We start from the raw sequence: 27,823 nt of genomic DNA, 5'->3' as shown, positions 1-27,823 counted from the left end.
GAAAAGCTTAAGTCTTGCCCATTTATGGAGGCAGAGAAGAAGCGATTTTACTGGTATCAAATATTGTACTTCTTTATGGCTACAAACCCCATAATACAGTGAATTGTTTTCACTTTAAACTGTAGGTCCACAAACACTTTTTATCAATGGCCACATAGTGAATATTTTCTTTCTTAGCGGGTCATATTATTATAACTACTCAGTCCATCCATTAGCTATATATTGAACTTAGTTATGAAGTCCATTGAAACTGTTTGTACCAAAGCGGAAATGAACTTGACCCTGGGGACATAATTGTTGATATTCTTCTGATTATCTGAATTACACATTATACTGAATTATACTTTAGGTTTTTGTTTCCCTTTTATTGTGTATGTATCTAGCTATTTAGTTAATTTACTTTAGACCTGTTAATGATTGCATTATTTTGCTTTTGTTTATATGAAAACACCTTCATTTTACCTTAATTCTTTAAACCTAGAATCACGTTACCAGCAACACACCCCCTCCCCCCTGCACACTGAAGACAGTTCCTGTTTAAATGGGTTTTTTGAGCAATCGAGGTTGTTACAACATTGGCATTTCTATTCGTTAGCTTTCTTGTCTCACTGACAAAACAGCTGACGAACAATTTAAAGGAGGGCGTGTTTGGTCTCACAATTTCGGTGGCTCAAGCTGCCGCCGCTTGACTCCAGCTAAGCTTGAACAGAACGTCATGCTGGTATGAGCATGTTGCAGAGGTCAGCCTGCGTCAAGGCCAGCCAGAAAGCAAGGGCTCCAGCAGCACAGGTGCCCGCAGCAATTCATTTCATCCGGCCAGGTCTTACTTTCCCAAGTTTCTGCAACTCCCCAGTATGGTGCCACTGAGTTAGGACCACACCTGGAAGACACTGAGCCTGTGGGGACGCCATAGAGTTCCTTTTCCAGGCTTATAGGCTTAAGTTTTAACTTATTGTAACTGGTGGGCCCACACTTTTTATGAACTATGAAAACATTCACATAAACATCCCTCTTCTTTTCCAGACTCTAATTCTCTGTGTAAAATCAGTTGCAATTGTCCCTACCTGTCACTAAGTCTCTATTTTTCTTACTGTTTTTCTCTGTGTACTTCAATTTGGGTCATTTCTATCACTGTCTCCTGTCTCTCTGCTTTCATTGAATAAATTTACCATTTTGAGTACTGTATTTTCCAACTTTGGAATCTCCACTTGGTTCTTTTTATCTTCTCTACTTTCATCGTGTTAACTTTTTTTCCTTTGAAACACTGTAATGTCATGCCTACAGGGGTCTGCCTGTGCATGCATGTGTGCCTATGCATGCAGGGGTGTGTGTGTATGCACAATCGAGTTTGTAATCCAGGCTGGCTTCAAACTCACAATAATCTTGTTATGCCCTTTCCAGTGCTGGGATTACAGATGTGAACCACCAAATCCAGCTTTACAAATTGCTATTTGAATTGTTTTATTTTTTGTTGTATTTTTATTTTTATATTAATTACAATTTATTTACCTTGTATCCCAGCTGTAGCCCCCTCCCTCATACCCTCTGAATCCTACCCTTCCTCCCTCACCTCCTCCCAGCCCTTCTCTAAGTCCACTGATAGGGGAGGTCCTCCTCCCCTTCCATCTGACCCTAGCTTGTCAGGTCTCATTAGGACTGGCTGCAATGTCCTCCTTTATCTGTTATTTCTGGATCTTCTAGTGACTGACTAACCTCTGAGTGTTGAATCACATTTTTCTGCCTTTTTGTGTGTCTTGCTTGTTTTTTTGTTTTTTTTTTTTTCTTTTCCCCTTGGATGCTGGACATTATGAGTATTAAGGGTTTGACTCTAGGTGCTGCCGTCTCCCTTCTTGGCAGTGTGTACAAAGTAGGTAAACTTGCTTCTGGATCTGTTTGTTTTCGAGGTATGAGAACCTGTTTTGTCAATCTAAGAATTTGTTTACAGTTACTGCTAGCTAAGCGTGGCACTTTTGGAGGGTCTGTGAATGTTCTGAACATGACCCCCAAGCCTTTCTGGGCTGGGCTGGTTAGAAGTGGACTGTCTTCTGGCCTGTATGCTCTGTGTGTTGCTCAGTTTTCATTCCCTGGGGGCTCATGCCTTCTCTGTGTAGTTCCACCTTCTATACACGTAGGTTAGTGTTTATCCAAAGACTCAGGGCTGATACAAGCTTACACTAATGATACAACTTTGTAATAACACCAAGACTATGTTTTAAAGACTGTTTTCAATACTATAGGAAGATGTTGTTTGCTTTTCTACCTTCATTTTCTCAGAGGTATGTACAATGGAGGTTTCTAGAAGCTCTGTGGCATATGATAACAGAACAAATTGAGTCCCAAAGCAAATAAAAAACACAGATGTTTTCTATCAAGTTAGAAAAATACAAGAATTGCCAAAAAAAGTAAAGTAAAACTACCATTGTCATTGATATTATTTTACAAAATTACTTATTTTTTTATTAAAACACAACATCTGGATGTCTTTTATGTTAAAATGGATTGATACTTATTTTAGACAATTACTAGCTTTAAGTTATAGCACACAAATATTGTCTTAAGTTGTCTTAATAACATTTCTTTAGAGTCCTCAGTTTGTAAGAATGTGAATAAATAAGGCTAGGAAGCTAGAGGATTGCCACTTGGAAACCCCAAGGCAGCATTGTGATTTCCTCCTCATTGCTTCTCCCTCCTCTTGGGGCAACACTCGCTGTCATGCATCCGCGTTTGTCTCTGCCTCCTCAGCTATGTCAGGCTGCCGTGCTCTGTTGGTCCTCTCTGTCCTGGGGTGGTCTGCACAGTGCCTCTTCGTAGAAACAGGTGGTAGGGGGGTGGCCTTGTTTATTTTCTTCCACAAGAGATCATAATCCCATGCCCTTGTGTAAATCCAGATTTTTTAAAAACATATTTTGTCGATTTTTTTTTCCTAGAAAAACCTCGGTTTTCTTTTCCAAAGACTTTCCAGATCACTAGGAAGGAAGAATTGACAGAATATGAATATAAGGTGAATCCAATGCCAGTCACTTTCTGGATTATTTAGATGTTTGTGGAATTCCTTCAGATGAAGCCTCTATTCTCTATTCTCACAGAAACACATGGGAACTATAATTTTCAACCATTTTACTAGAAAATGAACAGAAATCTTATGAAGGTAGCCTATGTTTAAACCTGACTCTAAACCCAGGCCACACAACTTCTGAATTTAAAGTTGGAACTAGGATATCATCTCTTAAACCATATTTATCAAGGACATAGTCTATCCCAGGCACAGCTCTGAGTGTCAGAGAACACAGCGGTCAACAAAACGGCCAAAGTCTCTACAGGGCAGGCATTATCCAAGCAAGAAACAACAAGGAGTAACTATATAAGTAAGTCATATTCCAGCAAGGGAAGTTCTCTGGAGAGAAAGAAATCAGCAAAGAAGAGTTAAGAACGCTGGTGAAGTGGGAGTGTTGTCAGGAAAAGCTCTACTGGAAAGAAAGTACAAAGAAAATAAAGTACAAACTCTCAGGCTGTCTAGTGGCATAACAGAAAGAAAGCAAAGCATATAAAAGCTCTGAGAAAGGGCTGTGCATGGCAGGCCCAAGAAAGTTAGCACGTAAGAGTTGAGTATGCAAAAGAAAGAGCAGTGGCAAGAGAGAGAGGGCCTGATCAAGGTCATTTAGAATGTATTGAGACTGAAGTAGAAGTTGGAAGGGGTAATATAAACACATTTTATGAGATAGATAGATAGATAGATAGATAGATAGATAGATAGATAGATAGATAGATAAAGTAGATGCACACACACACACAGAAATAGGGGAGACCAATTAGAAAACTATTGCAAGAACCTTGACCAACTATGACAGTAGCATAAGAGATAGTGAAAAGTGCCAGGGTTTCTTCTAGAGGAAAAAAAAGCAATTTTACTCATTATATATGTTGAATGTCATCTGTATTAAATTTCTTAAGTTATACTTTCCTTTGTGTAAATGTACCACAATTTCTGTATCCATTCCTCAGTTGAGGGACTTCTGGGTTGTTTCCAGGTTCTGGCTATTATGAATAAAGCTGCTACAAACATGGTTGAACAAATGTCCTTGTTGTAAACTTGAGCATCTTTTGGATATATGCCTAGGAGTGGTATAGCTGGATCTTGAGGAAGCACTATTCCTAATTGTCTGAAAAAGTGCCAGATTGATTTCCAAAGTTATTGTACAAGGTTACATTCCCACCAGCAAAGGAGGAGGGTTCCCCTTTCTCCACAACCTCTCCAGCATGTGTTGGCACTTGAGTTTTTGATCTTTGCCATCTGATGGGTGTGAGGTGAAATCTCAGGGTCATTTTGATTTTCATCTACCTGATGGCTAAGGACGTTGAGCATTTCTTTAAGTGTTTTTCTGCCATTCTACATTCCTCTACAGAGAGTTCTCTGTTTAGCTCTGTACCCCATTTTTTAATTGGATTTCTTGATTTGCTGCTTTACACAATGGAATACTACTCAGCAATTAAAAACAGGGAAATAATGAAATTTGCAGGCAAATGGTGGTACCAAGAAAAGATTATCCTGAGTGAGATATCTCAGAAGCAGAAAGACACAGACAGTATATACTCACTTATAAGTGGATACTAGACCTATAAGATAGGATAAACATACTAAAATCTGTACAACTAAAGAAGCTAAACAAGAGGAGGACCCAGGGTAAGAAGATAAATCCTTACTTAGAAAGACAAACGGGATGGACTTTGGAAGTAGGAGAAAACAAGAAGCAGGATAGGAGCCTACCGCAGAGGGCCTCTGAAAGACTCTACATAGCAGTGTATCAAAACAGACGCTGAGACTCATGGCCAAACTTTGGGCAGAGTACAGGGAATCATATGAAAGAAGAGTTAGTAAGATCTGGAGAGAACAGGAGCTCCACAAGGACCAAATATATCTGGGCACAGGGGCTTGTCTGAGACTGATTCTCCAACCAGGGACCATGCATGGATATAACCTAGAACCCCTGCTCAGACGTAGCCCATGGCAGCTCAGTATCCAAGTGGGTTCCCTAGTAAGGAGAACAGGGACTGTCTCTGGCATGAACCCTGTGGCTAGCTCTTTTACTTCCTACCCCCTATGGGAGGAGCAGCCTTGTCATGCCACAGAGGAGGACATTGCAGCCAGTCCTGGTGAGACTTGATAAGCTAGGGTCAGATGGAAGGGGAGGAGGACCTCCCCTATCAGTGGACTTAGAGAGGGGCAGGGAGGAGATGAGGGAGGATGGGATTGGGAGGGAATGAGAGAGGGTGCTACAGCTAGGATACAAAGCAAATAAACTGTAATTAATATAAAAATTTTTAAAAAGTTATACTTTCCTCCTTGTCTATCATCTGTGAGTAATTTAGATAATGTTTGAAATTGGTAATGTCCCATTTATTTCCCTCTTTGTTATTATTTTATAGATTTCATATATTTAAAAATAAACAGCCACATACCCAAAGCTCTCTCCTACATCATCTACAGGCAGTTAATCACATGCTGGTACTCACTTTACACATAAGCCTTTTTGGCTGATGCACTCACCCCACGGAACCATTGTTCATTGTTTGCAAACATTGCCTGAGGATCTATTTCTTTTTCTGGAGATTAACTCTATGAAGCACAGCTTGTCTTGTCTTTCCATGTGTACGTGGGAATTATCCACCTTAAAGCGGTAGCTTTCTCTAGGAGCCTATGGGGAATGAGTTACCCCCACCCCTGCCAGACATTGCTGGTCATTCTCCAGAAACAATAGTTTTGCCCTGATATCTAATTTTTCCTATGGACAAACGAGAAAGTACAGCCTGTCCTTAAAGGGCAAGATTGAGAAAACAAATAGAAAACAAAGGGGAAAAAAATCCATGACCTTCAGTTAGCTATGAACTTCTGGCTTATCCAGTTGTTAACAATTGGTTTTGAGAGCTCATAATAACAGCTCCTAGAATTACAGTTTAGTCTGTGCTTTTCATCTTGGCAAGAAGTGAATTCATCTTTGTCATATTGGGTTGAAACTCTGAAGACACAAGCAATTGGTTCTCAAACCTACTAATTTACTGTCTTCATTAACACAGCTTTCCTGACGGCTCTTTGCACTTTGGGCAAAGATGCCCCAAAAGAGCTGGTTGTCAGGCCTGTCACTGATTTGGAGTTTATCTGAGGAACTTCACAAAGTTGTAGTTATGGTTTGGAAGTGTGAAAATACAGGAACCAGGTCCCTGCAAGCCCTTCAGAACGATACAAAATAGCAAGGACATCTAAGCCGTTTCTACAATAATCTAACTTAGAAGACTCATGGCAAAGGTCTTAGCATTGTGATCTTAGAGTTAGATGTCTTTAATGGTGCTCTATTTTTGCCCAGATAAATTTTAATAAAAGGAAATTAAATGTACTTAATCTTGATTACATTCTTCATTGAAAGTTAAGGAAGACTGCAAGATAACATTTTGACAACAGGTGGGAGTCACACAGGAAATAACTAACTCCATTGTCTTCTTTGCTATTGATCAAAGCATTCCCAAGCCTCCCTGTAATAATACATTGTGAATCTACATCCATTTATTTTTCTTGATATTTCTTAAAACCTACTTGTTTATTATTTGTGAAGTAACAATTTCTGAAATGTTATATCAAATAATCTTGTTTTATTTCATCATGTGCAGCCCACGATTTCGCCACTCTCAAGCTCAAAGAGATATCTTACTCCTGTGATTGCATAAATCAGTTTACCTGTAGAGAACTGCCTTTATTCTTGTCTTTTTAGACTAATGTACCCTATTATTTCAGTTTACCTCTCTGTATGCTACAACCTCATATTTTAGTGGCCTTTAATATAATGCTCTTAGGGTTCTAGTCAGTTCTGTACATAAATTTCGACCATCATAATTTTTTTTTTTTACCATCACAGTTCATCCAATAAGTTTCTTCCTAAGTTCATTCTTAGGTATCATATGTTCTCCCTTGGTGCTAGGATTTTTTTTTTTAATTATAGTTTTGGCTGTTGGGAAACAGAAGCCCTCAAGAAGAAAATACCCATTAACTTCATAAAAGTTTAACTATATTTAGAAATAGTTTCTGGTTACCATCTTCACTTGGTTACATTCACTTTGTCTCTGCTAGGTATAGAAGTTGGTAGAGAAAGGAGCTAACACAACAGTAAACTTAAGAGTACAAGCATCATTAGGAGAAAGGGCCTTGCAGCCACAGGAGCCATGATGGGCCTTGAGGTGAGAGACCTTTAGAAAGGGACAGAGCATATTAGAGACACAAGTTGGGGGTTAAAGGGAAGAAGAGGCATCTGTTTAAACCCTTGGAGCTTCACTTAGGGGAAGAGCTCACATTAAGAGTAAGAGAGAGATGGCCACCACGAATGACTGTGAGCACTCCCACACACAATGGAAAACATCTGACTTTTATAACCTTTCAAGGAACGGCAGGAAGCTCCACACCTCGGGATTTATTTCAAAGTAGCCCATATGACAAAGAGCATGTGAGCCAGGCAGGACCATAAAACCACAGAACAACTTATTAATGAGAGGGGGGGAGGAGGGAAGGATAAATGGAGGGAGGGAAAAGAGACAGTCAGTCAGACACAGACTGTAGGATCTGGCCTTCAAGAGTTACCAGTGTCTTAAAGGGTTAGACCCATGATCTAACAGTCTCTTCAGCTGAGCAAACTTAGCTTTGAAATTTTGCTTTTCTCCTTTATCTAATCATTTCAACTAACTTGGTAGATAAGACAGACTCCTGGTATGCACCAAACAAACAAATTACAGAACATTAAGGGAGAAAGTAGCAAAGTAGAACTAGGCCTTATCCATCAATAGTTACTTTGCGTCAAGACATTTGCTAAACGGGTGGGAAAAAAATCTAATTATATGCCACCTGCAAGCAACTTTCCACCCACACTGACTTGCAATTTACCCTCCCCAAAGCAAGCTACTGGAAAGTAGGATTTTTTTCTTCCCTAAGGTAAGACACAGAAACTCTAATCGGGCCTTGTCTTTTCTGTTACAGTTGGCCATAAAGAAGCCTAATGACGAAGCCGAAGGCGCATGCCTCGTACTCCAGTGGAAGGAATGCTGCACAGAAAGGCCCAAGCAGTCCGTTCAGTGCAGACTCCATGTGAAACCTGAAAGCACTGGAGTGGGAAAGCTTCCAGGCGGTTGAAGGTTCCTGGAGGGCAGGGCACCCGAAGAGCCCACGGAAGCTAACACCCGTTCAGTTAAGTAAGTGCTTCCCTGAATTCTCGGAGGCCTTCAGGAAAATTAACCAAAGCCAAAGAGGCGACAGGAACCCTGACTTGTAGCAGCCAGTTAGAAATAAACGTGAACAACAAGGGGCTTGTGATTGGCATCTGCAGTGGCAGGAGCTGGCCGGTCTTAAGGACTGAGCAAGCCTTCCATCTATGGCACCTCACCCTCTTTCCCGGCAGTCGGTGTCAGAACTGAACTAGCCAAACCATTGTTTGCTACAGCTAGCTGCTGTCTGAGGTGCCCACACCTTCTGAAATCACAGAAATCCTCTGTGTCCATTGTGGCATGGAAGCAGGGGCCAGGCAGTTTGTTTTGGTTTATATGACATGTGGGTAGGAGAAGTGGACACTGAGTTGTAAGAACACTAATGAAAGCAGTTAAAGGAAGACAAGTAAACGGAAGGATAGCCCATGGTCACAGTTTGGAAAAATCGAAACTATTAAAATGCCTACACCACTCATTACAGTTTGCGTCTTGAATTTCCCACAAAGGCCTGCGTATTAAAGGATTCCAGGTGGGTGTGTTACGGGATTCTGCAGACACTTGTTTCTTCTCTACTTATTTCATCATTTGGATCACAGCATGAACAGTTTCGCTCTTTCGCATACTCCCACCACGGTGGACTGTTTAGGACAGGCCCAAAATGATGGAGCCAATTGATTGCAGACTGGCAGCTTAAAAGTTAGGAGCCTGAATACACTTCTCCATAACTCAGTCATCTTGGACATTTCATTATAGTAGCAAAAAAATTTACACATTACTCAAAAGCAATCTAAAAATTGAACACAACCCCTATAAAAATGTAATGGCATTTTCTCACATCAATAGAAAGGTCAATCCCCAAATTCATATAGAAGTGCCATGTAGTCAAATAAATATTGAACAAGAATACTCAAGTTTAAAAGTTTTGTACCCACTGATTCCAAATTATATTACAAAATATATGCAGACAGAATAAGATTGAGAGCCCAGAGATAAACCTGTAAATGGATAAGCAACTTGTTCTCAGCAAGGATGCCAGGAATACATAGTGTGGAAGGATAGCGCCTTTAGTACATAGCATAGGAACACAGAATATACACATGCAAAAGAATAAAAATGAGTACATGCACCCCACACAAAATCCAACTCAACATGAATTAAAAACTTAAACGTAAGATGTGAAACCATAAAACTCCAAGGAGAGTTATGGCAAGAAGCTCTTTGTCTTTGCTTATCTGCAACTTAAGGAATTTATATAACTTGGAAGAAAAAAAGAAGAGAGCAAGAGCTGACTTGGAAAATCAGCAAAGTAACTAGATAGACATTTCATCAAGGAAGACATACAAAAGCTACCAGGCGTGTGAAACAGTCGTATTCAAGGTTAGTAATCATCAGATAGCTACACACCAAAATGTAATGGAATAGCATCTCACACCTTTTAGGAGGGCTGTAATTAAAAAGATAAGAGACAAGTGTTGTCAGGGATGTGGGAGAAAGGATCTTTATCAGTGTAACGCGTCACTGCTGTTATGGGCAATAATATGAAAAGATTAGAAACAATGAACTAAGCCGGGTGCAGTGGCACACGCTGGCAATCCCAAAAGGTAGGAGGCAGAATCAAGCCGATCTTTGTGAGTTCAAGGCTAGCCTGGTCTACAAAGTAAGTTTAGGACAGCCAAGGCTACACAGAGAAGTGCTGTCTTAAACAAACAAACAAACAAACAAAAAACAATGAACTGTATGGTGATCTGAATTTGGGGCATATATCTAAAAGAAAAGATAAGTACCTTGAAGAGATACTTGTACTCGCATGTTTATTTAACACTATCCACAGTAGCCAAGATATGGAAACAATCTAACTATTCATCAAAAGGAGTAAAAATATGGTGGCATGCCCGTACAATGGAATATTAATCTGTTTTGAAATTTTTACCATTTATGTCAACATGAATGGACCCAGAGTTCTTGATGCTAAATGAAATTATCCAGATACAGAGAGATAAAAGCCATATTATCTGAAATATATAATAATAATAAAAAAACCACATTAAACTCATAGAAACAAAAACTACAGGTAGCCAGCATGGAAGGAAGAAGTATGATATTTGAAGGGCACAGAACTTTAGTTATGTTGGGTAAAGAAATTTGACTGATTTACCATTGCACATGTCACTCACAGTATTGTCTGCTTGACATGTGCTACATAAGCCAAGTGTTCTTACTGTAGACATACCACAATAAACAAAAGGAAACTTAGGGGGCATAAATGTGTTTGCGGTCTTGACAATAGTATTTCTCAGGTGTGTGCCCTTAAACTCACTGAGAGGCACACATTAAAATGTGTGGGCTAGTTACTTGTTAATTATACCTCTATGTAAGGTAGTTGTTTTCAAAGCAAGCATGTAACATAATCATAGACTGTATGTGTTAGATAGGATTTTATTACAGATTCAAGTATGAAAACAGTCTGTGCAGAGCAGCAGTGCTTAGATTTTTCTAGACAAGCCAGTGCGTTAGCTGTTGCACAGGCACAAAGGATTTAATTTAGTATTTTTGGCTTGGAGAAACCAAGTGACTGAATTTTGAAGGCATGGAAAAGAAAGGATAGAACATGTGCACAGAACATGAGGAGCTCACAATTCCACCAAGCAGAGGGGCAGTGACACTCTGGCACTGAGAATTGTAAATAGCTTTAGGTCTTTTGTAGTCGTGTTCATAAAGCTGAGGAACAACTCTCTTCCTTTATATCCATCCATGGAAAAAAACAAAAAACCAGAAAAGCCGGAGTCTCCTCAAGAGCGGGCCAGTGTTTCTCTAGCAGCACCCTTTTTGCTCCAGCTCTAGAACAATCTGAGAGGCAGGCTGTGCCCTGTGTTTTAGAAACTGTACACACTTGTGTCTGCCCAAAGCCTTTGTCCCCATAAAACTATCATCCAAGCGTGGCAGAAATACAGTTTTGTTTGAGAAAGCGCATCTGCACGGGTTTACACGGGTTCTTAGCATTCCCCCCCAGGTTCTCACCCTCCAGGGTCAAGCACCTTATTCTCTGAACTATCTTCCCATCCCCAGAGCTCCCAACTGTTAACATATGATACTATGCGTAGGAAGAACAAATTCTGCTTTTTAAGGGGGGGGGGAAGTAGAGGAAAGGTGATACAGTGGAATGTGGCTCTAATGCACAGAGACATGGAACTAGCCATGTGACCTTGCATGGATCACTTGTGCCCCTTTAAATCTCAGATGATTCTTCTCTACAGTCAGAGAATTAGGCTCGGCTATCTGATCTCTCTGCTGGTCCTGCAAAGAAGGGAGAGCTTTCTTTGTTTTATGTACTCCATGGGCATCTAGATTAATATTTATTAGCTTGGAAGGGGGCGTCCACACAGCCTCTGCCGTTCGCTGTGCCTTGCAGCCCTTCCTCTGCATTACAGGGGCTCATAGGGTCAAAGAGTCACTTTGGGTTCACTGAAGGCTTTGGGCATATATATCAGCACAAAATGGTGCGACATTGCCGGCCAACTGTGTCCTGGCTTTGCGCAACTGGAAATACACAGCTAACTTAGGAATTTTATGAAGCATTTGCGCCCGCCATTCTTTATCAATCACTGACAGACTCATTGTTTCATAATGTACTTCTCAGCAAGCTGTTTGCGACTCATCGCCCGCCTTACTTTATAATCCATAAATATTTAATTCTTTAATAAACTGCTTATATGTAATAGAAAATGACTGATGCTATTTTCTCCCTCCTCTTTTAATAGTGCCACTATTTGCAAAACAATTCTTATTTTTTCTAAGTAGCGCTATGTTTCATAAATGTTTGACTTTTCTTTAGCTAGGTAGTAATTTATTCTGGGAGGTTGGGAGAATGACAGGCAGAAACACAGACCCTTGCTCTAGGGAGTACAATTTAACTCTTCCCTTGCCTTCACCCTTTCCAAGCTGCACACCAGTGGTAAAGAAGATGTACTTTGTAATTAGGTCGAGAACAATTACCTCTCTACACACCCAGTGTACAAAACTGTTCATATCTCTAGAGCAAATGAGTATTTACAACAAGTAAACATGGCCCCTCCATGTTCTGATGTTCTTTGTCTAAGGGAATTATAATTGACAGTCAGGAACACTACACCAAACCCATAGTGTTCCTGTCTCTTTTATAGCTTTGTGCTATAAAATTGAATGTTAGCTGATTTGCTTCCTGAGGCATACTTTTCAATATTTATAAACTCACATTTTAGGAAAGATACTTAATCCTCATTCAGAAGGGCAAATGGGATAGACATCAGAAGCAGGAGAAAACAGGAACAGGACTGGAGCCTTACACAGAGGACCTCTAAAAGACTCTACCCACCAGGGTATTGAAGGAGATACTGAGAATCATGGCCAAACTTTGGGCAGAGTGCAGGGATCCTTATGGAAGAAGAGGGAGATGAAGGGGGCTGGAGTGGACAGGAGCTCCACAAGGAGACCAACAGAGCCAAAATACCTGGGTCCAGGGAGCCCTGCAGAAACCTTTATTCCAACTAAGGACTGTGAATGGAGAGGACCTAGAACCCCTGTGCAATGGAAGCCCATTGGCTGCTCAGTGTCCAAATGGGTTCCCTGGTAAGAGGTACAGGGGCTGTCTCTAACATAAACTCAGTAGCAGGCTCTCTGATCACCTCCTCCTGGGGAGTGCAGCCTTGCCAGGCCACAGAGGAAGATGATGCACCCAACCTTGATGAGACCTGATAAGCTACAGTCAGATAGAAGGGAAGGAAATCCTCCCCTATCAGGGGACTAGGGAAAGGGCATAGAGAGAGAAGGGTGGGGAGGGGACTGGGAGAAGACAAGGGAGGGGGATGCAGTGGGGATACAAAGTGAGTAAGTTGTAATAAATAAATATATAAATTAAATTAAATTTTAAAAAGCTTTATTCTCAGTTAACGCCACAGTCTAGAATTCTTTTCTTCTAAAACAGCAACAACAACAAAAACCGAAAACAAAACAAAACCAGGTTAGTTGAGTATTGACTGGGAAAACCTTGTATGACCTGAGCAGTTGTTGTGATGTTTACATGTGAGCTACTGATACTTTCCTAGGATGTTTCAATGTAATTTGTGGAGCCTCACAAATCGTGAACTCCCTCGCTGCAGGCAGGAAGGATGTAGTGGAATGGCTTGAACAAAGAGCACCTCAGTGTCAGATGCATTTGGGAAAAGCAGTGTTTGTATTTTCTCTTTACATCTTTATTTATATGCCGCATGTACCTTGAACTGGCTATTACTCCAAGCTCTTAACCTACCTTTTCTTAACCGTTATATTAGGAGACCAGATCATGCCATTTATATAAACATCTGACATACAACAGGCCCTCAAAATAGTAGCAACTCCCTGCCTTCATGTCCACTGTGAAGAATATCAAGACAATAAAAAGGAGTGAATGTCATCACTGCAAAGATGGTTTTGGTTTTATGTAAACAGGCGTTTAATAACAGTGGCGTACTACTTTAAGCCATATACACTTTAAATGTGAGGCTCCCTGTTGAACCAACACCATATTTCTATGGGGCAACTTGATAGTATCTTTCCTTTGGAGCAGAGGGTTTCTTATGAAAAAAAATTACACTCAGTCTTTTATCCTTATAAGTTACAAGCTCAGTCCTAACTAAGCTGATTTTCTTGTGTTGTCTGAGAATTGCATTCTCGTACTCCTTGTACTGTGGCCCCTGTTATATGAAACTGTTCCTTAATTCACAAACAATTCCAATTTTTCTTTCAACACTCAGTCACATCATAAATATTCTTCCATTGTATTTTTCTAAAGCATAATTGTCTGTGACACCCACCATGCAGCTTTCTCCACAGAACATCGTAACTGTAAGAGGCATTGAATGTAAGCCCAGGTTTTCCTAGCTGCTCCATTTCCTGTGACTGCACTGCCTAGCTTGTCTCTGAAGCTGACTTCTTGCTCTCTTCCTGACTGATCTGTAACATTGGAACACCAATCATCTCATATTTAATTCTCTACTTTGCAAACTAATTTTTGCTAAGATGGCTTAGTAAGTAAAAATAATATATAATTTTACTAATAGAAACGTTATTATATTGTTACTGAGTTTTTACTAATTCTGGATATGACTTGGAGATATTGAGTTTGTGAGGCCAGAATTTGTAATCCAAGAGGAAGAAAGTACAGCATATACAATTTAGATTGCTTGTCCAATCTCACCTAGCTACCATGGAACTAAAACCAAGACTCCCAACACAAGTCCTGCTGATTCTACAGCCTGTACTTTGCCATGTTGCCTTATGAGAAGCTCAGGGGGAAAATGAAAAAAAGGGAGGAAAGAAGGAAGGAAAGAAGGAAGAAAAGAAAGAAGGAAGGTGCTTCATTTAAACTTTAAAAAATGATATTCAGTGTTCTATTTAAAAAATAGCACCATTGAAGCCTACAGAATGGGGAAAGATTTTTACTAACTACATATCCAACAGAGAACTAATAACCAGAATATTTAAAGAACTCAAAAACTGAGCATCAAGAAAACAAATAACACAATTAAGGATGGGATACAGATCTAAACAAAGCTGTCTCAAAAGAGAAAACGCAAGTGGCTGAGAAACACTTACAGAAAGTTTCAACATCCTTAGTCATTATGGCAATGAAAATCAAGATCACTTTGAGACTTCATCTTACACCCATTAAAATACCTAAGAGCAATAAAGGCTGGTAAGAACACGGAGCACTTGCCGGTTGAAGTGCACACTTGTACAACCACTGTGGAAATCAGTGCCATGGTTCCTTAGGAAGATGGGCGTAGATCCACCTCATGATCCAGCTATGTCACCCTGGGCATCTAACCAACGGATGCTTCATCCCACCACGTGATCAAACATGCTCACTGCTGTTGTATTCATAACAACCAGAAATTAGAAACAACCTACATGTCCCTCAACAGAAGAACGGATTTTTAAACATGCTACATTTACACAATGAAATATTACTCGTACATTTAAAAAACTAATCAGGAAATCCACAAGTAAATGGATGGAACTAGGAACAAAAAAATCATGCTGAGTGATGTATAACCCGGATGCAGAAAGGCTAACACGGCATGTGTTTGCTTACATGTGGACATTAGCTATTACCTCAGTGACAAGCAAGCTACAGTCCATGGGACCACAGAGGTTAGATATAGAGTGAGGGACTAGAGGGGGACAGATGTGTTCCTAGGAAAGGGAAATAGACTAGATAATTACGGATGGATGAGGTGGGGATCTGGAACAAAAGAATCAAACAGGGAAGAAGAAGAAAGAGGGGGACAAAGGAAAGAACGTGAGGAAAGACAGCTAAAAGGGCCAGTTGAGAGGTAATATGGAAACCTAATACAGATAAACCCAAACCCATGGGGACCCCCAAACAAGCCAGGCTCTACAAACCGATGGCAAGGTCCCACTGCTAGAGACAACACCTACACATCTATCTCCTTGAACACAGAGGACTCAAGCTGGCGCCTGCCTAGAGCCTTCACCCCTACAGGCCAGTGCTCTTGGTATAGGAAAGTACTTTGAATGCCAGGAGGAGAAACATAAACACCAACCCAGCTACAAACCCTTCGACCTACCGTGATGACCTACCCGCAGTGCTGCGGCAATGGTGGCACAGAGCTTGTAGGAGTAACCGACCAATGTCCAACTTAAAGCCCACTCTATGAGATGGAACCCATACCCCACACTGCTTTAGTGACGAGGAACCTGACTAGGGTTCTAGGATAAAGACCAAACACTACTATTCTTCTTCTTGTTTTTAAGTAGCTATAAAATGGCTCCTGATGACATTTTACGGTACTCACAGATCAGTACCTGGCTCAGCCATTATCAGAGAAGCTTTCTCTTGCAGCACATGGGAGCAAATACAGAGACACACAGTCAGACAATATGCTGTGTGGGAGACTACTCTTGGAACAGAATAGATAAAATTGTTTTAATTTTATGAGACTAAGTAACTACTCCTTGTAGAAAAATCAAAGCAAAATTATTTCATATAATCTATGCTTTCCAAGTTCAAATAAATTTGATTACTCTATTTTTCCCCTCAGATAAAATCTCCTACCAGAACACCTCTGGTTAGGACTCTGATTTCAAATAACGTTTTCTGTCACATTGTTCTGTGTTTTCATGTCACTCACCATTGGACTAGCATTTTATTTTTTCAATCTTTGTGTTTTCAAAGTATAGTTTATTCATATTGGCACAGTCAATTGCTTTTAACAATCTATATATACATTCTTCTGATTTAAAAAAAAATCATCTCCTAAAGGCCATAAATGGATTTTCCACATCAAAAATGTCAACTATTACAATGCATCAGACTTAATAAATGATAACCTCACAGCTCAAATTTATTGGCAGAAAAATAAAAATAAAAGCCACTTGGGAAACATAGGCATATAAAAAAGTAGCAGTATTTACGCAGGAAAACTTAATGTCAATTTATGGCCTTGTGAGGCCTTTCTCTAAAAAGTATATAAGAAAGTGCTTGGTACAGTGAAAGTCTTAGACAAATATAAATTATTATAATTATAATTATGGTAAGGAATTTGAAGCACTTTTATTATAACCCTGCTAATTGCTGTGGTGTTCAAATCCTACATACAGGCATGTCATGCCCCATGTGATTAAAAAGAAGCTTTATAAAAATTGTAAGCAATTTTTTAATTTAAAAATTACTATTTTAAATCCACAAAGGCATTGTTAATTCTAGATAAGGCCTGTAAGGCAAAGCATTGATTTGTAATATGGCTAATTTCCTAATTGTGTTTTGAATCTTTATTTTTAGCATTAGACTTTTTAAAGCAAAGTGTTCTCAAATAATGCTGACTGGTACCTCCAATTGCTTGAAACATTTTTTTAAAAAGTCATGGAAAAAAAACTTCTAACTTATTTTTGAGATTTAGAACCATCATAATTAGAGCTATACAGCACAGAATCTCTGTGTTAGTATTAATTTAAAGCCTGAAGTATTTTCCCTTTACAGTGATGAAAATGGACAACCAGATATTTCATTAGAAAGAAAATGTGTCCATCTGTAAAGCATTTCCCCATATTCATGAATTCACAAAAGACATCAGTTTTACAATATTCAAGTTTGGAAGCTCCTAGGGACTCTCCATTTCCTCATATTTATTGTCAAGTAAGGTAACACCTGATTCCATTAAAATATTATTTTCTGTCTTCTTTACAGAGAACAATGGAAACTTGAGATATGCTCTGGCAGTTAATTCTTAGTACAGGATATGCTTCAGATTACAATTTCCTTATATATTCTTTAAGCTTAAGCCTATTAACCCTTTGTTTTAACTTTCTGGAAACACTATCATTGCTTCATGTATGTTTCTGTCTATTAACAGAAGCACATGTAAGCATTGTGACAATTAGTTAGAAGACATGTTGATCTCAAAGTTGGCTATTTGATTGCATTATCTTCTACAGATTATATTCTTGATTGGGAATATAACATTCATTAATGACTATATAATATCAATAAAGAGCAAAATTTGTATGGATAAGTGTTGGAAAGCGTCTGAGTAAATATTAAAATAAAGATCACAAGTAGTTGCTTTGGGTTGATAGTCTATAATTTACTAGGACAAATAAATTCTACAGTCAGCTCTTATAGTTGTGGGTTCTATATGCATGAATTTAAACAATATCAAAATACTCAAAAATTTGTGACTTTATTAAACATGTACAGGATTATTTCTTGCTATTCTCTATCAGATATAGTATAACAGGACAAACCTACAATCAATATTATACTAAAGAGGGAAAACTTAAAGCAATTCCTACAGAATTAATGCTACAAAGATATTTCCTATTGCCACTCTTATTTCAAGTCTTAGCCAGACCAACAAAGCAAGAAAATGAAATAAAAGAGGTATAAATAGGCAAGGAGAAAGTAAAATTATTCTTATTTCCAGATGATAAGAGCCTATACTTAAAATACCCTAAGGATTCTACTATAAAACCTTAAAACTGATTAACACTTTTACTAAATTAGTAAAATACAAAAGCAACATAAATGCAGTAGCTTTCCTACATAGCAATCATAAATATGTTCAGAAAAAAAATTAACTCAAAAAAAAAAAGAAAGAAAGATTTGGGGCAGGAGGTAGGATGTGAGTAGTTAAAAGACTTCAACAATGAAAACTTCAACAGTAGAATACTGATAAACATCAAAGAGGACTCTAGGAGACAGACCTCCCCTACTCATGAGTCAGCAAAAGGAAGACTGTGAAAGTGGCTCTGTTGCCAAATGCAATAACGCAAATACAATCCACTTCTCACCAAAATGCAAACATTTTTCATAGAACTAGAAAAAAATAATTCTAAAATTTTATATAAAAGCACAAAAGATCCTAAATAGCCAAAATAATCCTGAGCCAACAAAAAGAGAGAGACAGTGATACTTAAGGTACAATGATACACAATTTCACATCATACTGGAGATTCACAGTAACAAAACAGCATGACACTAGCATTAAATGAAACGTGTGTATCAATGGAATATAACAGAGGACCTAGAGATAAATTCACATAGCTACAGCCCTCTGATTTTTCAAAAATATGCCGAAAACATACACTGGAGGAACAAATATCTTTTTAACAAGTACTTCTGGAAAAACTGGATATGCAAATGTAGAATACTACAACTAGATTCCAGTCTTTCATCCTGTATAAAAATCAAAATACATCAAAGACTTCAAAGAGATGCCTGAAACTTCCCAACTCCTGGAGGAAAATATAGGGAAAACATTTCAAGATACAAGCATGATGGCTATCTTTTATAATGCCAGAAGTTGCCACGCAGGCCACTTTCAGAAGGAAAAAGGTTATCAGTGATTTTCACCAACTTGGATCCTGCATGCTATAACAACCTGGCAGGCGACTACTATTGTTTTCCTAAGTGGTAATCTCAAACTGCCTTCTAAATATTTATGATTACACCCACAAATTAGCACTAGTCTTAATCTTTGTCAGCGGAACTTCTTTTTGCAGTGGGCAGCCGTTAATGAAGAGAATCATAGCTGGTCAAAGGTCCAAGGAAAACACTGAGTCTGTGTTCATTCCTAAATGGAGTATCTATATTAACCTCCCACCCAAGGCTCAGGAGACATCACAAAAGAGGGGAAAGAAAGAAAGAAAAAAAAAGAGTCAGAGGACGGGAAAGAGTACCATAAAAAGGTGTGCTCATGAACTCAGCAAGCCATCGACATTCCAACTTGGATGGAGGACAGCAGGTGCTCCCACGACCCCAGCACCACCTGAAGTGCAACTGGCAGATGATGACTGCTTGGTGAGGGAGGATCCATTTTCTCTGGAAATGTGGTCCATGGCAGACTGCCCATGCCCTAGTGCAAGTCCCCACATCCCTGTTCGTGTTGGTACTAAAGGACTCATTGAGTTATAGCGTCAACAAAGGGCAAAAAGGTGGGAGGGGAGACATGTGAAGAGGGGTCCGGGAATGGAGAGTGGGAATGGATATAGTCAAGATATATTGTATACGTGTGTGAAATTTCAAAAATAAAAATAAATATGTGTAACAATTACAGACATAGGCAAGGTCTTCTAAAATAAGATTCCATCAGATCATGAAATAACCGCAAGTATTGTCAACGGGGCTTATAGAAATTAAGGCTTCTGTACATCAAAGGAAAAAATCAGCAGTGTAGAGACACCCTATGGAGTGGGAGAACAGCTTTGCCAGCTGCTTATCTGATAGGATATTAACATTACAAATACATAAAGAACTAAAATATTTAAACACCAAAAAAAGAATTTGCCAACCAATAAGCAGGCAAGTGCTCAGAACAAACAGTTCTTGAAAGAAGTACAGTAAATACTGGGAGATTTTATAGCACTTGTAGCAATGAGGGAAATGAAAATCAAAAGTTATCGAGCCCCTGTCTCACTCAGATCACAATGGCCTTCCCCAAGAAAGTAAGTACTAGCCAATACTGGTACAGATGAGTGCATAGCTACAGACAAATTTTAAAAAGGACCACGCTCACACATGCATACTCAAGTATTATTCAACACAAAGAAGAGTACAATCTGTATCAACGGACAAGGGTGAAACTAGGGATTATCACATTAAGCAAAATCAGCCAGACTTAGAAAGACAAACATTGCATGTTTTTGCTCATATATTGAATGTAACAATAAAAGGATATGAAAATAGAAGTAGAAAGGCGGCCAGGAACTGGAGAGAAGTAGCATAAAAGAGAATGATATGGGTTGAATAAAATTACTACATTATATGCATGACACTTCATGATGAATCTTATCATTTTGTACAATTAATATGTGTTTTTAAAAGGAAGGAAGGGGCCAGGCATGGTGATGCACACCTGTAATCCCAGCACTCAAGGAGGCAGAGGCAGGCAGAGCTCTGCGAGTCCAAGGCCAGCCTGGTCTACAAAGTGAGTCCAGGACAGCCAGAGCCACACAGAGAAATCCTGTCTCAAAAAAATAAAATACAAAAACAAAAAAAATGGAAGGAAGGAAGGGAAAAGAGGGAAGGGAATGAAAGAAGGATGAGTGGGGGAGGGAGAAAGAAAGGAAAATAATGGAAGGCAGGAAGTCAGAGGGGGAAGCAGACCTGTACTCAACCAGGTGCTTAAATTACCAGATAATTATTTCAAATGGCACCAGAATGATATTTTGAAGAACACAAAAATATATCTTAAAGATGAGAGAGGATATGATTATGAAAAATTTAGTGGATATTCTGGAGTTGAGAAATGCAGTAACATAAACTGAATCATTGGAAATAGATGGAGAAAGGATAGTTGAACTATTAATAGAACAATAAACATAATCAAACCAAAACATGAGTAATGAAAGAATGCATAATAAAAAGCGTAAAATATATAATATACACATTACAAGGTTCCTAACATGTATAGGTGGAATCTTGCAAGTAGAATAGAGACTTCTGCAGAGTTTATATTTAAACTGATAATGACAAAAATTATCATAATGGAAGAAAGATATCCATCTGCAAAAATCCCATGTGCAATAAACAAACAAAAAGTTCAACTGGTTACATCCATAAACCTACTTAAGAAGAAAAATAAAAAGAAAAAGCTTAAGTGGGGGCCAAAAAAAAATGTATTACCCCAAAGGCAACAGTAAGACTGGCAGCCTACTTCTGAAAAGAAGTGATGGCACCTAAGAGACAATGGAATGCCATCTTTTAAAGTGCCGAAAGAGAATAGTTACCGCTATTGTAGAACTTGTATTGTCAGCACTTGTAGAAAATATCCTTCAAAACTAAAGATGAGATGACTTTATAGAGAAACAGAAAGTAGGGTAACTTATCAAAATAGACATAACATAAACACAAATGTGACTTGTTAGGTAGAAAAGGCAATCTCAGAAAGAAATAGGAGGATAGGGAAAGAAACAAAAAGCAATTGTGTAGATGAGTCTCAATTGATCTTGGCTGCATAATGGAAAACCATAGTATCTTATGAGGTTAAAAATATATGAGCAGCAAAATGCTCATATATATTTCTTACCAAAAAATGTAAGAAAATGTAAACAAGACACTGTCTAAAGTTCTATCATTTTTAGTGTGTGTCCTGAAGGTATGAGTTGACAACAGCCTGTATTAAATGATGTGTGCTGTATTTACGGTGACATTTAGTATGTTACTGTAAAAGTAGGAAAAACAATCAAACAAAAAAAAATTACATCCTCCTTTCCTCTTTATTTTCACTTGGTATTGAGGATCAAAGCTAATGCTTCCCCTCGTTCTACACAGAGCTGGTCGTGGTGGCACCTCCCTCTTAACTCCCCATTAAGAAGGCAAAGACAGGAGGCTCAGGCCAATCTCTGCCTTATGAGATGTTTTTTCTAAACAAACAAACAGAATCTCACATATGCTAGGTGATCTGAATGTCACTGAACCAGACTCCCTAGACTATGAAAAGGCCTACTGATCCTAAACACTGTGAAAAGTCATTAAAGAACACAACTATGACAGAGTGAATAGAAAATAGTAAGGTAATTTGTATTAAATGTAAATGGGACTCAGTGTACCAATTCAAAGACATAATTTTTTGACTGGATAAAAGATCCGTTTAGGAAAGAGTATTACTAATTGAAAAAGTGATATTTTAAAAATCCATCTATATAAAAATGCAGTTAAAACAACTAAATTAGCCTTTAAAAATAGTCTTTAAGATAAGAAATAGTAGCATACAGTATGATTACCAGTCAACAGAGAGATGAATCATTCTCAATTTATGGGCATTTAATTAAAAAATAGCATTAAAATATATAAAACAAAACTTGAAAAAGTAAAAAAAAAAATAAATGTCATACACAAATTTACATTGTATTGAAAGCCTTTAGCGAATCTTTCAGTAGCAGAAAGAACAGGTATTCAGGAAGAAAATAATCACTAACAGAGGTGACCTGTACAACACAGGTCCTGATGTAAGCTCTCTGTAACCCAGAACTCACAAGACAAATTCTTTCAACTAAATTGATCATAATATAAGTGTCAAGACTAATGAAAGACTGAAATAGTTCAGTGACCACAGAGATCTGGAAAGTTATTTTAAAACATGAGAAATTAATGAAATAATTAATAAATAGACCAGGCACTGTGGTACACACTTGTAATCCTAACACTCCAGGAGGTAGACACAGGCAGATCTCTGGGAGTTTGAGGCCAGCCTGATATACAAAGTCACTCAAGGACAGTCAGGAAATTCACAGAGTAACCCTGCCTCAAAAAAAAAAAATTAATAAATGGCAAAGGAATCAGCTAACTCCTTCAGACTGGTCTTCGACCCATCTACAAGTCCCATGACATACACACCACACACACATGCACACATACACTAAATAACTAAGTCTAAAAACTTTTTTTAACAAAATATGTGAGACATCACTAAAGCAATTATTGACAGAAGTGGATAGCTTTGCAAATCTATGTTAGAAAAGAAACCTATAGCTAATATCATTATCTAATACTGTACCTTGTAAACACAGAAAAAGGACACAAGTAATAGAAGTAAAAAAAAAATCATCAGCAAGGGTTGATTCTTTGACAAGATGAGCAAGAGTAGTTTTTTAAAAAATAGGTTAATCATGAAAAGAAGAAAACATAAATCATGAATATAAAAAATTAAAGAATGGAGTCACTGAAGTTTTCATGACTTAAAAAAATTAGATAATATGATATTATGATAAACTTTATCTCAATTGACTTGATAACTAAAATGAAATATCCAGGTGGGGTAGGGGTGCATAGCTTACCGAAATTGACAAAAGAAATAAAAAATATATATAGTCCTATATATTTTTAAAAATTTGAAATAGTAGCTAATATTGTCTAGGCTTAATAGCACCATTGGCGAATTGCATCCAATGTTTAAGGAAAAGTAATAACAATCTTACACAAAGTTTCAGAATATACTGGAGAAAGAATGCACACCAGCTCATTTTATGAAGCCAGCAATTCCAAAACCATGACAAGAAAGTTATACATGAATATCTCTCATTCACATTCATTTAGAAATCCTTAACAAAATGTTAGCAAGTCGTGTATCATAATATGTGAAAGGTAAGTACATCATGGTAGAGTGACATTTGTCCTACACTTGCAATGCTCATTTAAGAGGAAAATCGATCGTAATTTACTGTGCTAACAGCTTTATTTAAGCTGTAACTTGTTTCAGCAGAAGCGAGAAGATCACCTTACAAAGCTTAACAGTCATTCATGATTTTAAAATAAAACAACTCTTGGTGACTGGAAACACAAGCAAACCCCTTTCACCCGACATAAGGCGTGTACTTAATGATGAAAAATGAAATTCTACTGCAAGTCATAAAAAATGGCAATGGTGTCATCTAATACTGGAAACAAAGCAAGGAGTTCTCTTCTCCCGTTCACTGCTTCTACAGAGTTGAGCTAGATACCCTCAACACTGAGATAAGATGAATTAGAAAGAATGTGTGTGATTGCTGGTAATGAAGATAACAGCCATGCAGCGATGGATGGATTGTGTTTGCAAAAAATTATAAGCAATCTGTAAAAACTATAATTTGCATTTTAAAAGTATGCTAATATATTAAAATCTGGGCATGCAATTACTATCTTGGAAAGATGAACAAGAAGTCAGTATCAGTCATTACAGATTGTGAACTCATAACCAGAAGAGTCGGGAATGATTTTTCCTTTACGAATTATTTAAGTTATTGATAATTGAACATAGTTAATTATTTTTTACTATTTTGAATATTGCTAATTTTTTTAAAAAATTGGATTGGCCAGTGCCTTATCAGTGTGGTCAAATGATGAACACTTTTCAGTCCTGTGTCCTTCATACAACTATGATAGAACTCCTTAGCAGACCACAGATATCATTAACACGACTGTCATTCCAGAATTATATCCATTTGAGAGAAGTACAGTAAATAGTACATAAATGATTTGTAGCCAGAAGTCAAACTGAAGCTCATATTAATATATACCAATGTTTAGATGCCTGTTTATTTAATGCTTCTTCACTATGCCTTGTACTCACATAACTAAGAAGTAAATATTTCATTTTCCTTAACCTTCTCAGATACTAAACAATATACAAAAATAGTAACAACAGCAACAGTAAAATCTAACATGTATTTAAAGCTTGTTATTTTACAGATTCTGCACCAAATTCTTTATGTGTATTATTTCAAAATCTAATACCCATATTTCTAGCAACAGAAAAATAAGAGGTTAGAGGACAGAATAATTAAGATTAAATAGAAATTTCCCAAATAGCCTTAATTCTCCATTCTTTGTAGTTTAGTATACTGTAACAACACTTGAGTATATCATGATGGCTGAAGTGTGTGTGTGTGTGTGTGTGTGTGTGTGTTTGTGGTGGAAATTTTGGAGATGGTAGATGAATATCAGAATTTACAACATACTAAAAATTAGACCTGTTCTAGGTCAGCCTTATGCCACTAAGTAGAAAGTTGTACAGATACACAGAAAAAACATTAGACTATCTTCAGATAATTTAAACAAAACATAAAATTATAACAGGAATTATAAAAGTAACTTGGACTGTCCACCTGAGCAAGGAAACCAACAAAATCTCCTGTCTCCTCTTGTTTTACCCTCTGCTAATCCTTTGGAGCCTGAGGAACAGTGCAAATAGGTTATCAGTTCTGAATCCACCCAACAGACTCATTTACTGTCTGTCTATCTGTCCCTTGTAAACATGCACAAATCGATAGTTCAGCACTCCGAAATGTTAGACAACCCCAGTAATCATTACCCTGAGAATTAACCGGCACAGCAATTATCGGGCCTCCTTAAGCAGCGAATGATCCCATCTGCTCTTTAGCAACATATTCTGCGATAGCACCAAGAATTCCTTCTTCCACAAATGCCTGGACCAAGAGGCATTCTACTGCATCCCAAAATAGTAGCTGTGCTTTTGGCTTCCGAGCTGAAGACAGCTGAGGAGGTAGGGGCCAGGCACCAAGTTGCTGCGGTTTTCCTCTGCCTCAGACCTACAAGGGCCTGTCTCAGCGCTCATCTTGGTGAACCCTGATGGCCCTCTGGATCGGGAGCCCACACCTGGGACCAGTGGAGCAAAGATGGCTTCTGACAGCTTCCTGTGCTACAAAATGCTTTGCAGTGGCTGAGTAGCCTCCTCTTCGTGTGTTCTCTCTTCTCCCCTCCCTTCCACATCCAAGCCCTTGTTTAGTCCCAGACTCCATTAGAAATGCTATTTGGGCAGCAAATTTCACAGATTGGATCCATCTCAATGCTGTCATGCAAAGAAAACACATCTGTCTAACTCTCCATTTAAAATAAGGGAAAAGTTGAAATAGCAAAATGCTGTAGTCACTCAGAGCTGTCTCCTAATGGACCTGTTTGTCCCATGAGCTGTAGTGAGGGGCTTCTCCTCCGTAAGAATTCTTTGTGCATATTAATATTATGCATGTTTTCCATGTGACTCCTTCTCACTCGCCCTCACCCCATCCTTTGAATTCATTTAAATAAAAATAATTTATGTGGACATTCCTTCAGTCAGGATTTTCTCTTTCTCTTTCTTAAAGACACCCATAACATCCAGTTGATGCTTTGCGTCCAAACCAAGTCGTTATGCCCTTGCATGTCATTAGAGCTTTATAAAGAACAACAGCGACATCTGCATGAGCCGCAGCGCCAGGAGATAGGGAAAAAAATCCTGAAAACAAAACTCCGCACTGGCTTGGGGGCTGCCTGGCTCTTTCTCCCCACAAGCCCCTGCCACCACCACGGATAGGAGTAATTGTGCAGTGTAATCACATCACAGCCTCATCTGAATATTCATAGCAGAGACAAAGCTTTGGAGGGTAAGGGAGGAGTGGAGATAATTTAAATATAAACCAGCATCTCACTTCCGAATCAAGTTGTGTGGTTACGCTGTGCACCAGGGTTCAATATTAAACCAACATTGTTTCACAGCTTGAAAACTGGACGAGAAGAAGACAGAAGAGAAAGGACCTCAGGAAAGGAAGGGTGGCATTGCATTCTCGTTCTTGACTGAGGAAAAACAAATGGACAGCAGCAGAACGAAAATCGTTAAAGTGATATTTGAAGAGTCTCCAACAGCGACTAACCAGCTGCTGTTTTACCAAGAATGAAATAGCCTATTGAGGGAACTTTCAAAAGCCCGCAATTAATATGTTGTGCATGTAGAAGGTCTACAAAGAACCCACTGTCTTCCCCCAGATAGCCTCAATCCTCACATCTTCCCTAACAACCACCTTTCCTTTCTGTCAGGTGCAAGGGAAAGATCAGAGCTACAAAATAATTGATTAACCCCTTCAAAAGTGACAACACCCATCTTCACAATTAGAGGAGAGAAACAAACACATATAAAGGTGACTTCATTAATGAGGGGAGAAATTACCGATGGCTTCTTCATTCTCTTTAGTTCATTACCCCCCAAACGAAACAAATATAATCCACATGTTAACATTCCTCGTCTTCTTTCTTTGTTTTTGGTATGATGCTCTCTATTATTTTTTTTTAAGTGTTGGTATTTGTAGAAACCTCTGCCTGCCACTGCATTCCCCAAAGAGCTACTAGTTTCAGCCCACTGGAGTTTATATTCCTTTAATTGTCTATTGCAGGGACATTGCTGCTGTTTTTAAAAATATACCGCTCTGCAGGAATTAGAAGAATCCAAGGTTGTATCCAGCTTCAAAGGTTTCCAAGTCATAATGATTTTAGAAAAGCAGAAGACACATCATGGAACAAGCCCGTTTGAAGATAAGCATCACAGGGTTCTTTTTTTTTCCCCTCCTGTCTCCCCAACTTTGTGCTTCTCTTGGCTCTGAGTGGCCCCTTGCTAACATGGTTTAATGATATGCAAATGAAATATGCATAAAACCGTTCTACTGTATGATGATTAAACACTGTATAATAATCCTTCCCGACCATCCACTTTGATTGCGGAGCGATGGAAACCATAGCAGTTGGCAGAGAGGGTGAAAGAGAGGAAGGAAGGAAAGGTGCAGGGGCACCTCACCCGTCTCCGTG

At 38.5% G+C, this 27,823-nt stretch overlaps 1 long non-coding RNA gene across 2 annotated transcripts in view; it reads right to left on the bottom strand.

Moving 5' to 3' along the window:
- The window catches only part of LOC132656815 (uncharacterized), a 116,887-nt gene extending 89,421 nt beyond the window's left edge, over positions 1-27,466 (bottom strand). The window contains exons 1-2 of one of the 2 annotated variants that reach the window (XR_009594559.1): positions 25,563-27,466; positions 1,759-2,966 (exon numbers count right to left, since the gene is read on the bottom strand). This is a non-coding gene — a long non-coding RNA (uncharacterized LOC132656815). Of the gene's footprint in view, positions 1-1,758; positions 2,967-25,562 lie in introns of those variants that run through there. The other variant, XR_009594558.1, reaches the window with a different exon arrangement.
- Positions 27,467-27,823: the final 357 nt, after the last annotated feature.

The sequence above is a fragment of the Meriones unguiculatus genome, chromosome 10 (genome assembly GCF_030254825.1).
Source record: "Meriones unguiculatus strain TT.TT164.6M chromosome 10, Bangor_MerUng_6.1, whole genome shotgun sequence".
Classification (NCBI taxonomy): Eukaryota; Metazoa; Chordata; class Mammalia; order Rodentia; family Muridae; genus Meriones; species Meriones unguiculatus.
This window is presented reverse-complemented; position numbering and strand designations above follow the sequence as displayed.